This window comes from Pezoporus wallicus, unplaced genomic scaffold (assembly GCF_028554395.1).
Source record: "Pezoporus wallicus isolate ANWC-B61680 ecotype Strahan unplaced genomic scaffold, APGP_CSIRO_Pwel_v1 contig_8719, whole genome shotgun sequence".
In the NCBI taxonomy this organism is placed as follows: domain Eukaryota; kingdom Metazoa; phylum Chordata; class Aves; order Psittaciformes; family Psittacidae; genus Pezoporus; species Pezoporus wallicus.
This window is the reverse complement of record NW_026635103.1, coordinates 1-15,737: the sequence shown is the minus strand read 5'-3', so window position 1 is coordinate 15,737 and position 15,737 is coordinate 1. Positions and strand designations below refer to the sequence as shown.

The following is a 15,737-nucleotide window of genomic DNA, read 5'->3' as shown; positions in this document are numbered from 1 at the left end:
CAACAGCGGGACAACAGGCTCACAATGGGGGGACAACAAGGGGACAACAGCATCACAAAAGGGGAACAATGGGACAACAGTGTCATGACGGGGACAAGAAGAGTGTCATAATGGGGGCAACACTGGGACAACAGCATCACAACGGGAATAATATCACAATGGGGGCAACACCATCACAACGGGGGGCAATGTCACAACAGGGACAACAGCATCACAACGGGGGTCAAGAGCATCACAACAAAGGGGGCAACAGTAGGGACTGTGGGGACAACAGTGTCACAACAGGGTTAACAGTGTGGACAACAGCCTCACAACAAGGGGACAACAGCCTCACAACAGGGGGACAGCACTGGGATAACAGTGTCACAACGGGGGGGGTGTCACCATGGACACAATGAGTGGACAACAGCATCACACCGGGGGTTAGCAGTGGGACAGCGAGAGGCCACCAGCATCACACACGGGGGACAACAGCGTCACAACATGGGGTCCCCATGGAGACAATGGGTAGACAACAGCATCACAATGTGGGGTCAACAGCGTCACACCATGGGGACAATGAGAGGACACCATGGGGGCAACACCACGGACACCATGGGGGCAAGAAGGGGCCAGGAGTGTTGCACCATGGGGACAACGAGGGGGGGACGGCCCAGCCCCACCTCCAGCCCCACTCACGTCGCACTCGTTGCAGTAATAGGCTGGCTCGTCCTTCACCCGCGCCTGGAAGGTGATCTTCTTCCCTGCTCGCACCAGGCTCTCCCGCTGCACCTGACAGTGCTTGATGGACTGCAACAGGCAGTACCTGCAACACCCATTGGCACCCAGTGTCACCCTACAGTGCCTGATGGACTGCAACAGGCAGTACCTGCAACACCCATTGGCACCCAGTGTCACCCTACAGTGCCTGATGGACTGCAACAGGCAGTACCTGCAACACCCATTGGCACCCAGTGTCACCCTACAGTGCCTGATGGACTGCAACAGGCAGTACCTGCAACACCCATTGGCACCCAGTGTCACCCTACAGTGCCTGATGGACTGCAACAGGCAGTACCTGCAACACCCATTGGCACCCAGTGTCACCCTACAGTGTCTGATGGACTGCAACAGGCAGTACCTGCAACACCCATTGGCACCCAGTGTCACCCAGTGTCACCCTACAGTGTCTGATGGACTGCAACAGGCAGTACCTGCAACACCCATTGGCACCCAGTGTCACCCAGTGTCACCCTATAGTGTCTGATGGACTGCAACAGGCAGTACCTGCAACACCCATTGGCACCCAGTGTCACCCAGTGTCACCCTATAGTGCCTGATGGACTGCAACAGGCAGTACCTGCAACACCCATTGGCACCCAGTGTCACCCTACAGTGCCTGATGGACTGCAACAGGCAGTACCTGCAACACCCATTGGCACCCAGTGTCACCCTACAGTGCCTGATGGACTGCAACAGGCAGTACCTGCAACACCCATTGGCACCCAGTGTCACCCTACAGTGCCTGATGGACTGCAACAGGCAGTACCTGCAACACCCATTGGCACCCAGTGTCACCCTACAGTGCCTGATGGACTGCAACAGGCAGTACCTGCAACACCCATTGGCACCCAGTGTCACCCTACAGTGCCTGATGGACTGCAACAGGCAGTACCTGCAACACCCATTGGCACCCAGTGTCACCCTACAGTGCCTGATGGACTGCAACAGGAAATACGTGCAACACCCATTGGCACCCATTGTCACCCAATGTCACCCTACAGTGCCTGACGGACTGCAACAGGCAGTACCTGCAACACCCATTGGCACCCAGTGTCACCCTACAGTGCTTCATGGACTGCAACAGGCAGTACCTGCAACACCCATTGGCACCCAGTGTCACCCTACAGTGACTGATGGACTGCAACAGGCAGTACCTGCAACACCCATTGGCACCCAGTGTCACCCTACAGTGTCTGATGGACTGCAACAGGCAGTACCTGCAACACCCATTGGCACCCAGTGTCACCCTACAGTGTCTGATGGACTGCAACAGGCAGTACCTGCAACACCCATTGGCACCCAGTGTCACCCTACAGTGCCTGATGGACTGCAACAGGCAGTACCTGCAACACCCATTGGCACCCAGTGTCACCCTACAGTGCTTGATGGACTGCAACAGGCAGTACCTGCAGCACCCACTGGCACCCAATGTCACCCTGTCTCACCCATTGGCACCCAGTGTCACCCAGTGTCACCCGGTGTCTCCATCCCCACCATGTCCCCATACTCAGGGTGTCCCCACCCCTGTCCCTGTGTCTCTCTGTGTCTGTGTGGGTGTCCCTGTGTTACCCCAGTGCTATCCCGTTGTTACCCCTTTGTTATCCCGTTGTTACCCCAGTGCTATCCTATTGTTACCCCATTGTTACCCTGTGGTTACCCTTTGTTACCCCATTGTTACCCCAGTGTTATCCCGTTGTTACCCCAGTGCTATCCTATTGTTACCCCATTGTTGCCCTGTGGTTACCCTTTGTTACCCCATTGTTACCCCAGTGTTATCCCGTTGTTACCCCAGTGCTATCCTATTGTTACCCCATTGTTGCCCTGTGGTTACCCTTTGTTACCCCATTGTTACCCCAGTGTTATCCCGTTGTTACCCCAGTGCTATCCTATTGTTACCCCATTGTTGCCCTGTGGTTACCCCTTTGTTACCCCATTGTTACCCCGGTGTTACCCTGTTGTTATCCCGTTGTTATCCTGGTGTTACCCTGGTGTTATCCCAGTATTACCCCAGTGCTACCCCTTTGTTACCCCAGTGCTACCCCTTTGTTACCCTGGTGTTACCCTGTTGTTATCCCGTTGTTACCCTGTTGTTATCCCGTTGTTACCCCAGTGCTATCCCGTTGTTATCCCATTGTTACCCTGGTGCTATCCCGTTGTTACCCCATTGTTACCTGCTGTTACCCCGTTGTTACCCCAGTGTTATCCCATTGTTACCCCATTGTTACCCCGCTGTTACCCTGCTGTTACCCTGCTCTTACCCCATTGTTACCTCACTGTTACCCTGTTGTTACCCCATTGTTACCGCGCTGTTACCCCATTGTTACCCCGCTGTTACCCCATTGTTACCCCGCTGTTACCCCATTGTTACCCCGCTGTTACCCCATTGTTACCCCGCTGTTACCCCGCTGTTACCCCATTGTTACCCCCTGTTACCCCATTGTTACCCCGCTGTTACCCTGCTGTTACCCCATTGTTACCCCGCTGTTACCCCATTGTTACCCCGCTGTTACCCCATTGTTACCCCATTGTTACCCCGCTGTTACCCCATTGTTACCCCGCTGTTACCCCATTGTTACCCCGCTGTTACCCCATTGTTACCCCACTGTTACCCTGCTGTTACCCCATTGTTACCCCGCTGTTACCCCATTGTTACCCCGCTGTTACCCCATTGTTACCCCACTGTTACCCTGCTGTTACCCCGCTGTTACCCCGCTGTTACCCCATTGTTACCCCACTGTTACCCCGCTGTTACCCCATTGTTACCCCGCTGTTACCCCATTGTTACCCCGCTGTTACCCTGCTGTTACCCCATTGTTACCCCGCTGTTACCCCATTGTTACCCCACTGTTCCCCCGCTGTTCCCCCCCTGTTCCCCCCCTCACTTGATCATGCTGTAGAGGTCGGGGTCGCTGATCTTCACGGTGCGCGCCACGTTCCAGGACACGTGGATCATGGGCACGATGGACTTCACGTTCTTCACCTCGTTCCACTCGTAGCGCTCCAACGCCAGCTGGTACTGGTAGGCTGGGGGCAGGGGGGCACTGGGAACACATCCCCCGACCCACACCCCATACACCCCATACCCCACATCCCACACCCCACATCTCATACCCCATATCCCATATGTGTACCCCACGTACCCTATTCCTCATACCCCACACCCCATATCCCACACCACATACCCCATGTACCCCATACCTCATACCCCATGCCCCATACCCCATATCCCATACCTGTACCCCATGTACCCTATTCCTCATAGCCCACACCCCATAGCCCACACCCACCATGTACCCCATACCTCACACCCCACACCCCATGTACCCCATACCCCACACCCCATATCCCATACCCCATGTACCCCATACCTCACACCCCACACCCCATACCCCATGTACCCCATACCCCACACCCTCCATGTACCCCATACCCCATATACCCCATACGCCACACCCCCCATGTACCCCATACCCCATATCCCCCATACCCCACACCCCCCATATACCCCATACCCCACACCCCATACCTCATGTACCCCATACCTCACACCCCATACCCCCCACCCTCCATGTACCCCACACCCCATACCCCATGTACCCCATACCTCACACCCCACACCCCATACCCCATGTACCCCATACCTCACAACCCACACCCCATACCCCATGTACCCCATACCCCATGTACCCCACAACCCATACCCCATGTACCCCATACCCCCCACCCTCCATGTACCCCATACCCCACACCCCCCATGTACCCCATACCCCACACCCCATACCTCATGTACCCCATACCCCATGTACCCCATACCCCATGTACCCCACACCCCATACCCCATGTACCCCCCCCATACCCCATACCCCCACCCCATGTACCCCATACCCCATGTACCCCATACCCCACACCCCACACTTCACCCCACAGCCCCCCCCCCTATCCCCGGTACCTGTCAGCGGCCCCACGTTCCAGGCGATGTTGTTGCACCACCCCGTGGCCTGCACCCAGTGCACGGTGCCGGCGTTGATCCACACCAGGTCCCCCATACCAGCACCGGCCACCACGAGCCCGTCAGGTAATCCACGCCGTGCCTGCGGCACCCACAGCCTCACACAGCGCCCCACTGCGCCCCATAGAGTGCGCCCATAGACTGCCCCCATAGACTGCGCCCCATAGGACTGTTGCGAGCCCATAGACTGCGCCCCATAGACTGCGGCCATAGACTGCGCCCCATAGGTACTCGCCCCATAGACTGCGGCCCCATAGACTCACACAGCGCCCCACTGCGCCCCATAGACTGCGCCCCATAGACTGCGCCCCATAGACTGCGCCCCATAGACTGCGCCCCATAGACTGCGCCCCATAGACTGCGCCCCATAGACTGCGCCCCATAGACTGCGCCCCATAGACTGCGCCCCATAGACTGCGCCCCATAGACTGCGACCCATAGACTGCGCCCCATAGACTGCGCCCCATAGACTGCGACCCCACTGCGACCCATGCGCCCCATAGACTGCGCCCCATAGACTGAGCCCCATAGACTGCGCCCCATAGACTGAGACCCATAGACTGCGACCCATAGACTGCGCCCCATAGACTGCGCCCCATAGACTGCGCCCCATAGACTGCGCCCATAGACTGCGCCCCATAGACTGCGCCCCATAGACTGCCCCATAACCGCCCCATGGACTGCGCCCCATAGACTGTGCCCCATGGAGACTGCCCCATAGACTGCCATGTGCCCCACAGACTGCCCCACTGTGCCCCAGAGACCTGCCCCAGAGACTGCGCCCCTGACTGCCCCCATAGAGCCTGCCCCATAGACTGCGCCCCACTGCCCCACAGACTGCGCCCCATGCTGCCCCAGACTGCGCCCCATAGACTGCGCCCCATAGACTGCGCCCCATAGAGCCGCCCCATAGACTGCGCCCCATAGACTGCCCCACATGACTGCCCCATAGACTGCCCCATAGACTGCGCCCCACTGTGCCCCATAGACTGCGCCCCATGCCCCATAGAGCCCCACTGTGCCCCACAGAGCCCCACTGTGCTCCAGAGAGCCCCACTGCACCCCAGAGAGCCCCACTGTGCATCAGAGAGCCTGCCCCATAGAGCCCCACTGTGCCCCATAGAGCCCCACTGCGCCCCACTGTGCCCCAGAGAGCCCCAGAGAGCCCCAGAGAGCCCCAGAGAGCCCATAGAGCCCCATAGAGCCTGCCTCAGACAGCCCCACCGAATCCCATAGAGCCCCACTGCGCCCCAGAAAGCCCCACTGCGCCCCATGGAGCCTGCCCCATAGAGCCCCACTGTGCCCCACAGAGCCCCACTGTGCTCCATAGAGCATGCTCCAGAGAGCCCCACTGCGTCCCAGAGAGCTCCACTGCGCCCCATAGAGCCCCACTGTGCCCCACAGAGCTCCACTGCGCCCCAGAGAGCCCCAGAGAGCCTGCCTCAGACAGCCCCACTGCGCCCCACAGAGCCCCACTGCGCCCCATAGAGCCCCACTGTGCCCCATGGAGCCTGCCCCATAGAGCCACACTGTGCCCCACAGAGCCCCACTGTGCTCCAGAGAGCCCCACTGCACCCCAGAGAGCCCCACTGTGCATCAGAGAGCCTGCCCCAGAGAGCCCCACTGTGCCCCATAGAGCCTGCCCCATAGAGCCCCACTGCGCCCCATAGAGCCCCACTGCGCCCCAGAGAGCCCCACTGTGTCCCAGACAGCCCCACTGTGCCCCATGGAGCCTGCCCCATAGAGCCCCACTGTGCCCCACAGAGCCCCACTGAGCCCCAGAGAGCCTGCCCCATAGAGCCCCACTGCGCCCCAGAGAGCCCCACTGCATCCCATAGAGCCTGCCCCATAGAGCCCCACTGCACCCCAGAGAGCCTGCCCCAGAGAGCCCGACTGTGCCCCATAGAGCCTACCCCAGAGAACCCCACTGTGCCCCATAGAGCCCCACTATGCCCCAGAAAGACCCACAGAGACCCAGAAAGACCCACTGCCCCCCAGAGAGACCCACTGCGCCCCATATATCCTGCCCCATAGAGCCCCACTGTGCCCCACACTCATAGCACTCCCTACAGCCCCACTGTGCCCCATAGCACCCCCCAGAGACCCAGAGAGACCCACTGCGCCCCAGAGAGACACAGAAACACACTGCCCCATAGACAGAAACCCATAAAGATCCACTGTGCCCCACTGTGCCCCATAGAGCCCCACTGCAGCCCAGAGAGACCCACTGTGCCCCATAGAGCCTGCCCCATAGAGACCCACTGTGCCCCATAGAGCCTGCCCCATAGAGACCCACTGAGCCCACCCCATACAGCCCCACTGTGTCCCAGAGAGCCCCATTGCTCCCCATAGAGCCCCACTGGGCCCCATAGAGCCCGCCCCACAGAGCCCCACTGTGCCCCATAGAGCCCCACTGTGCCCACCCCACTGTGCTCCACCCCTTTTCCCATCCCTCCTCATTGTGCCCTATGGCTCCGCCCCTTCCCTTTAGCCCCTCCCCTTTCTCCCACCCCTCACCATTGTGCTTTATGGCTCCACCCCTTTTTAGCCCTGCCCCTTTCTAATAGCCCTTTATGTCATGTGACCCCATCCTTTCCCCTTTTTCATAGACCCCGCCCATTTGTCCTAAGCTCCGCCCCTTTCCCCATCCCTCACCATTGTGCCCTATGGCTCCGCCCCTTCCCTTTAGCCCCGCCCCTTTCCCCTCCCTCACCATTGTGCATTATGGCTCCGCCCCTTCCCTTTAGCCCCGCCCCTTCCCCTCCCTCACCATTGTGCCCTATGACTCCACCCCTTCCCTTTATCCCCGCCCCTTTCCCACCCCTCAACATTGTGCCCTATGGCTCCACCCCTTCCCTTTAGCCCCGCCCCTTTCCCACCCCTCAACATTGTGCCCTATGGCTCCGCCCCTTCTCCACCCCTCCCCATTGTGCCCTATGGCTCCACCCCTTCCCTTTAGCCCCGCCCATTCCCCCACCCTCACCATTGTGCCCTATGACTCCACCCCTTCCCTTTAGCCCCGCCCCTTTCCCACCCCTCACCATTGTGCCCTATGGCTCCGCCCCTTCCCCACCCCTCACCATTGTGCCCTATGACTCCACCCCTTCCCTTTAGCCCCGCCCCTTTCCCACCCCTCACCATTGTGTCTTACAGCTTCACCCCTTCCCTTTAGCCCCGCCCCTTTCCCATCCCTCACCATTGCGCCCTCTGACTCCACCCCTTCCCTTTAGCCCCGCCCCTTTCTTACCCCTCACCATTGTGCCCTATGGCCTCGCCCCTTTCCCATCCCTCACCATTGTGCCCTATGGCTCCGCCCCTTCCCTTTAACCCCGCCCCTTTCCCATCCCTCACCATTGTGCCCTATGGCTCCGCCCCTTCTCCACCCCTCCCCATTGTGCCCTATGGCTCCACCCCTTCCCTTTAGCCCCGCCCCTTTCCCACCCCTCACCATTGTGCCCTATGGCTCCGCCCCTTCGCCCACCCCTCCCCATTGCCCCCCATGGCCCCGCCCCTCCCCTTTGGCCCCGCCCCTCGCCTGTCGCAGAAGCCGCTGATGGTCTCCCAGTAGTGCTCGTGCACCGCGAACCACTCGCAGTCTCCGGGCCCGATGTTGATGTTCACCGAGCAGAAGTTGTTGTTCTCCTGGTGGCCTGCGGGGACAGCGCCCTCATGGCACCCCATAGCGACACATAGGGACCCATAGCGACACATAGGGACCCATAGCGACACATAGGGACCCACAGCGACACATAGGGACCATAGGGACACATAGGGACCCACAGCGACACATAGGGACCATAGGGACACATAGGGACCCATAGCGACACATAGGGACCATAGGGACACATAGGGACCCATAGCGACACATAGGGACCCATAGCGACACATAGGGACCCACAGCGACACATAGGGACCCATAGGGACCCATAGCGACACATAGGGACACATAGGGACCCATAGCGACACATAGGGACCCATAGCGACACATAGGGACCATAGCGACACATAGGGACCCATAGCGACACATAGGGACACATATCGACACATAGGGACCCACAGCGACACATAGGGACCCATAGCGACACATAGGGACCCATAGCGACACATAGGGACCCATAGCGACACATAGGGACCATAGCGACACATAGGGACCCATAGCGACACATAGGGACACATATCGACACATAGGGACCCACAGCGACACATAGGGACCCATAGCGACACATAGGGACCCATAGCGACACATAGGGACCATAGCGACACATAGGGACCCATAGCGACACATAGGGACCCATAGCGACACATAGGGACACATATCGACACATAGGGACCCACAGCGACACATAGGGACCCATAGCGACACATAGGGACCCCACAGCGACCCATAGCGACACATAGGGACCCATAGCGACACATAGCGACCCATAGGGACCCATAGCGACACATAGGGACCCATAGCGACACATAGGGACACATAGCGACACATAGGGACCCATAGGGACCCATAGCGACACATAGGGACCCATAGCGACACATAGGGACACATAGCGACACATAGGGACCCATAGGGACCCATAGCGACACATAGGGACCCATAGCGACACATAGGGACCCATAGCGACACATAGGGACCCATAGGGACCCAGAGACCATAGGGACACATAGGGACCCAGAGAGACCCACAGAGACCAATAGGGACCATAGGGACACATAGAGACACATAGGGACACATAGGGACCATAGGGACCCATAGAGACCATAGGGACCCATAGGGACACATAGGGACACATAGGGACCCAGAGAGACCCATAGAGACCTATTGGGACACATAGGGACACATAGGGACCCATAGAGACCATAGGGACCCATAGGGACACATAGGGACACATAGGGACCCAGAGAGACCCAGAGAGACCCATAGGGACCATAGGGACACATAGGGACACATAGGGATACATAGGGACCATAGGGACACATAGGGACACATAGGGACCATAGGGACACATAGGGACACATAGGGACCATAGGGACCCATAGAGACCATAGAGACCCATAGAGATACACAGGGAGACCATAGAGAGACCATTGAGAGAGCATACGGACCCATAGAGACACATAGGGACCCATAGAGACCCATAGGGACCCACAGAGACCCATAGAGACCCACAGGGTCTATATACACCCAATCGATGTCACCCCATTGATGTCACCCCACAGTGTCTATATACACCCCATCGATGTCACCCCATCAACGTCACCCCACAGTGTCTGTATACATCCCACAGTGTCTGTATACACCCAACAGTGTCTGCATACACCCCAATCAATGTCATCCTACACTGTCTATATACACCCCATCGATGTCACCCCATAAATGTCACCCCACAGGGTCTATAATCACCCCATCAATATCACACCATCAACATCACCCCATCAACATCACCCCACAGTGTCTATATACACCCCATCGATGTCACCCCATCGATGTCACCCCCCACTGTCTATATACACCCCATTGATGTCACCCCATCGATGTCACCCGATCGACGTCACCCCACAGGGTCTATATACACCCCATCGATGTCACCCCATTGATGTCACCCCACACTGTCTATATACACCCCATCGATGTCACCCCATCGATGTCACCCCACACTGTCTATATACACCCCATCGATGTCACCCCATCGACATCACCCCACATGGTCTACATACACCCCATCTATGCCACCCCATCGATGTCCCCCCCCACTATGTACACCCCATCAACCCATGTCACCCCACACTGTCTATATACACCCCATCGATGTCACCCCATCAACGTCACCCCCCAGTGTCTATATACACCCCACTGATGTCCCCCCACACTGTCTATGTACACCCTATCGACGCCACCCCATCGATGTCCCCCCACACTATGTACACCCCATCGATGTCACCCCATCGATGTCACCCCACACGATATACACCCCAGCGATGTCACCCCAACGACATCACCCCACAGGGTCTACATACACCCCATCGATGTCACCCCGTCGATGTCACCCCACACTATATACACCCCATTAATGTCACCCCATCGACATCACCCCACAGGGTCTACATACACCCCATCGATGTCACCCCATCGATGTCACCCCACACTATATACACCCCATCGATGTCACCCCATCGACATCACCCCACAGGGTCTACATACACCCCACCGATGTCACCCCATCGATGTCACCCCACACTATATACACCCCATCGATGTCACCCCATCGACATCATCCCACAGGGTCTACATACACCCCATCGATGTCACCCCATCGATGTCACCCCACACTATATACACCCCATCGATGTCACCCCATCGACATCACCCCACAGGGTCTACATACACCCCATCGATGTCACCCCATCGATGTCACCCCACAGTGTCTATATACACCCCATCGATGTCACCCCATCGACATCACCCCACAGGGTCTACATACACCCCACCGATGTCACCCCATCGATGTCACCCCACACTATATACACCCCATCGATGTCACCCCATCGACATCACCCCACAGGGTCTACATACACCCCATAGATGTCACCCCATCGATGTCACCCCACACTATATACACCCCATCGATGTCACCCCATCGACATCACCCCACAGGGTCTACATACACCCCATCGATGTCACCCCATCGATGTCACCCCACACTATATACACCCCATCAATGTCACCCCATCGACATCACCCCACAGGGTCTACATACACCCCACCGATGCCACCCCATCGATGTCACCCCACACGATATACACCCCATCGATGTCACCCCATCGACATCACCCCACAGGGTCTACATACACCCCATCGATGTCACCCCATCGATGTCACCCCACACTATATACACCCCATCGATGTCACCCCATCGACATCACCCCACAGGGTCTACATACACCCCATCGATGTCACCCCATCGATGTCACCCCACAGGGTCTACATACACCCCATCGATGTCACCCCGTCGATGTCACCCCACACTATATACACCCCATCGATGTCACCCCATCGACATCACCCCACAGGGTCTACATACACCCCACCGAAGTCACCCCATTGACGTGTCATGTGTGTGTCTCCCCCCCACACACTGTGCACACCCCCCCCCCCACGCCAGCCACCCCACTGCGGGTGCTCAGCCCACCATCACCCTCCCGCCGCCCCACCGGCTGGGTGCCGTCGCGGTGCCGTCGGCGCACTCACCGGGGGTGCGGCTGCCCGGCACCTTCATGTAGAGCTGCACGGTGTTCATGCCCAGGATGGTGTGCCCCACATGGCTCAGCATGTTCCCCGTGGACGACACGCGCATGAAGGCCGGGAGCTTGAGCAGCTCCTGCAGCTGCGGCTTCCACCTGCGGGGGAGACGGATAGGGTGGCACCCGTGGGGCACGGCATCCATGGGGCACGGCACACAATGGAGGTGGCACCCATGGGGCACGGCACACAATGGAGGTGGCACCCATGGGACATGGCACCCAATAGAGGTGGCACCCAATGGAGGTGGCACCCATGGGGCACGGCACACAATGGAGGTGGCACTCATGGGACACAGCACACAATGGACACGGCATCCAATGGAGGTGGCACTCATGGGACATGGCATCCAATGGAGGTGGCACCCATGGGGCACGGCACACAATGGACATGGCATCCAATGGAGGTGGCACCCATGGGACATGGCACCCAACGGAGGTGGCACCCATGGGGCACGGCACACAATGGACATGGCATCCAATGGAGGTGGCACCCATGGGACATGGCACCCAATGGAGGTGGCACCCATGGGACACAGCACACAATGGACACGGCATCCAATGGAGGTGGCACTCATGGGACATGGCATCCAATGGAGGTGGCACCCATGGGGCACAGCACACAATGGACATGGCATCCAATGGAGGTGGCACCCATGGGACACGGCACACAATGGACATGGCATCCAATAGAGGTGGCACCCATGGGACATGGCACCCAATGGAGGTGGCACCCAATGGAGGTGGCACCCATGGGACACGGCACACAATGGAGGTGGTACCCATGGGACACGGCACACAATGGACATGGCATCCAATAGAGGTGGCACCCATGGGACATGGCACCCAATGGAGGTGGCACCCAATGGAGGTGGCACCCATGGGACATGGCACCCAATGGAGGTGGCACCCATGGGACACGGCACACAATGGACATGGCATCCAATAGAGGTGGCACCCCTGGGACATGGCACCCGTGGGGCACGGCACCCAATGGAGGTGGCACCCATGGGGCACAGCACACAATGGAGGTGGCACCCATGGGACACGGCACACAATGGACATGGCATCCAATGGAGGTGGCACCCATGGGACATGGCACACAATGGAGGTGGCACCCAGTGGGGCACGGCATCCAATGGAGGTGGCAGCCATAGGGCACAGCACCCATGGGACATGGCACCCAATGGAGGTGGCACCCATGGGACACGGCACACAATGGAGGTTGCACCCATGGGACACAGCACCCAATGGAGGTGGAGCCCATGGGACATGGCACCCAATGGAGGTAGAACCCATTGGAGGTGGCACCCATGGGACATGGCACCCAATGGAGATGGCACCCATTGGTGTGTTGTCCATGGACCACATTATCCATGGGATGTGTCACCCATTGGAGATGTCACCCATGGAAGGTGGCATCCATGGGGAGTGTCACCCGTTGGACATGTCACCCATAGGTGAGCCCCATCACCCACTGGTGAGCCCCATCACCCATAGGTTCCCCCATCACCCATAGGTGAGCCCCAACACCCATAGGTGAACCTCAACACCCATAGGTCCCCCATCACCCCTAGGTTCCCCCATCACCCATAGGTTCCCCCATCACCCATAGGTTCCCCCATCACCCATAGATGAGCCCCATCACTCATAGGTGCCCCCATCACTCATAGATCCCCCATCACCCATAGGTCCCCCATCACCCATGGGTGAGCCCCATCACCCATAGGTGAGCCCCAACACCCATAGGTGAGCCCCAACACCCATAGGTTCCCCCATCACCCATAGGTGAGCCCCAACACCCATAGGTGAGCCCCAACACCCATAGGTTCCCCCATCACCCATAGGTGAGCCCCAACACCCATAGGTTCCCCCATCACCCATAGGTGAGCCCCAACACCCATAGGTGAGCCCAACACCCATAGGTTCCCCCATCACCCATAGGTGAACCCCATCACCCATAGGTGCCCCCATCACCCATAGGTCCCCCATCACCCATAGGTGCCCCCATCACTCATAGGTCCCCCATCACCCATAGGTGTCCCCATCACCCATAGGTGTCCCCATCACCCATAGGTCCCCCATCACCCATAGGTGCCCCCATCACCCATAGGTCCCCCATCACCCATAGGTGTCCCCATCACCCATAGGTGCCCCCATCACCCATAGGTCCCCCAACACCCATAGGTGTCCCCATCACCCATAGGTGTCCCCATCACCCATAGGTCCCCCCATCACCCATAGGTGCCCCCATCACCCATAGGTCCCCCATCACCCATAGGAGCCCCCATCACCCACAGGTGCCCCCATCACCCATAGGTGCCCCCATCACCCATAGGTCCCCCATCACCCAAAGGTCCCCCATCACCCATAGGGTCCCCCATCACCCACAGGTGCCCCCATCACCCATAGGTCCCCCATCACCCATAGGTTCCCCCATCACCCACAGGTGCCCCCATCACCCACAGGTGCCCCCATCACCCATAGGTCCCCCATCACCCATAGGTGTCCCCATCACCCATAGGTGTCCCCATCACCCATAGGTCCCCCCATCACCCATAGGTGCCCCCATCACCCATAGGTACCCCATCACCCATAGGAGCCCCCATCACCCACAGGTGCCCCCATCACCCATAGGTGCCCCCATCACCCATAGGTCCCCCATCACCCATAGGTCCCCCATCACCCATAGGTTCCCCCATCACCCACAGGTGCCCCCATCACCCATAGGTCCCCCATCACCCATAGGTCCCCCATCACCCATAGGTTCCCCCATCACCCACAGGTGCCCCCATCACCCATAGGCTCCCCATCACCCATGGGTGCCCCCCCCTCACCTCTTGGCATCCGAGAGGTCGATGTTGGTCCCAAACTTGATGATCTGGTGGGATTTCTGGTCGGGGTTGCTGGGGGGGTTGGGGGGGGGAGGACACATGGGGACACCCATGGGTGCCATGGGGTCACCAGGGTGTCACCCATGGGTGCCATGGGGTCCCCAGGGTGTCACCCCCCCATAGAGGGGCTGGCCCTACCTGGGGGGTCTCTGTGGTGCTGTCAGGTTCCTCGGCCTCCTCATCCTCACTGTCCTTGTCCTCCTGTGGGGACGTCACCATGGCCCCATTGCCCCCATTGCCCCATTGTCCCCATCGCCCCCATTGCCCCCATTGCCCCATTGTCCCCATAGCCCCCATTGTCCCCATTGTCCCCATTGTCCCCATCGCCCCCATTGTCCCCATCGCCCCCATCGCCCCCATTGTCCCCATCACCCCCATTGTTCCCATTTCCCCCTCACCCCCATTGCCCCATTACCCGCATTCCCCCCATTCCATCCATAGTCCCCATTCCCCCCATAGCCCTCCTTACCCACATTGCCCCATTCCCCTCATAGCCCCCATTGCCCCCATACTCCCATCACCCCCATAGCCCCCATTACCCCATAACTCCCACTGTCCCCATTACCCCCATTACCCCCATTGTCCCCATTCCCTCCATAGCCCCCCATTCCCCCATGTCCTCCATTGCTGCCATTCCCCCCATCACCCCCATTACCCCCATCACCCTCATTACCCCCATGTCCCCCCATCACCCCCATTACCCCCATAGGCTGCATTCCCCCCATCACCCCCATGTCCCCCATCCCCCCTGTTACCCCCATCACCCCCATTACTGC

General features: G+C 58.9%; 1 long non-coding RNA gene across 1 annotated transcript; it reads right to left on the bottom strand.

Annotated features, from left to right (window-relative positions):
- Positions 1–673: 673 nt before the first annotated feature.
- Positions 674–4,805, bottom strand: LOC130596048 (uncharacterized). The gene is made up of 3 exons (XR_008971451.1): positions 4,712–4,805; positions 3,645–3,786; positions 674–805 (listed from the first exon to the last, which is right to left on the bottom strand). It is a non-coding gene; the product is annotated as an uncharacterized LOC130596048 (long non-coding RNA).
- Between the last annotated feature and the right edge of the window lie 10,932 nt (positions 4,806–15,737).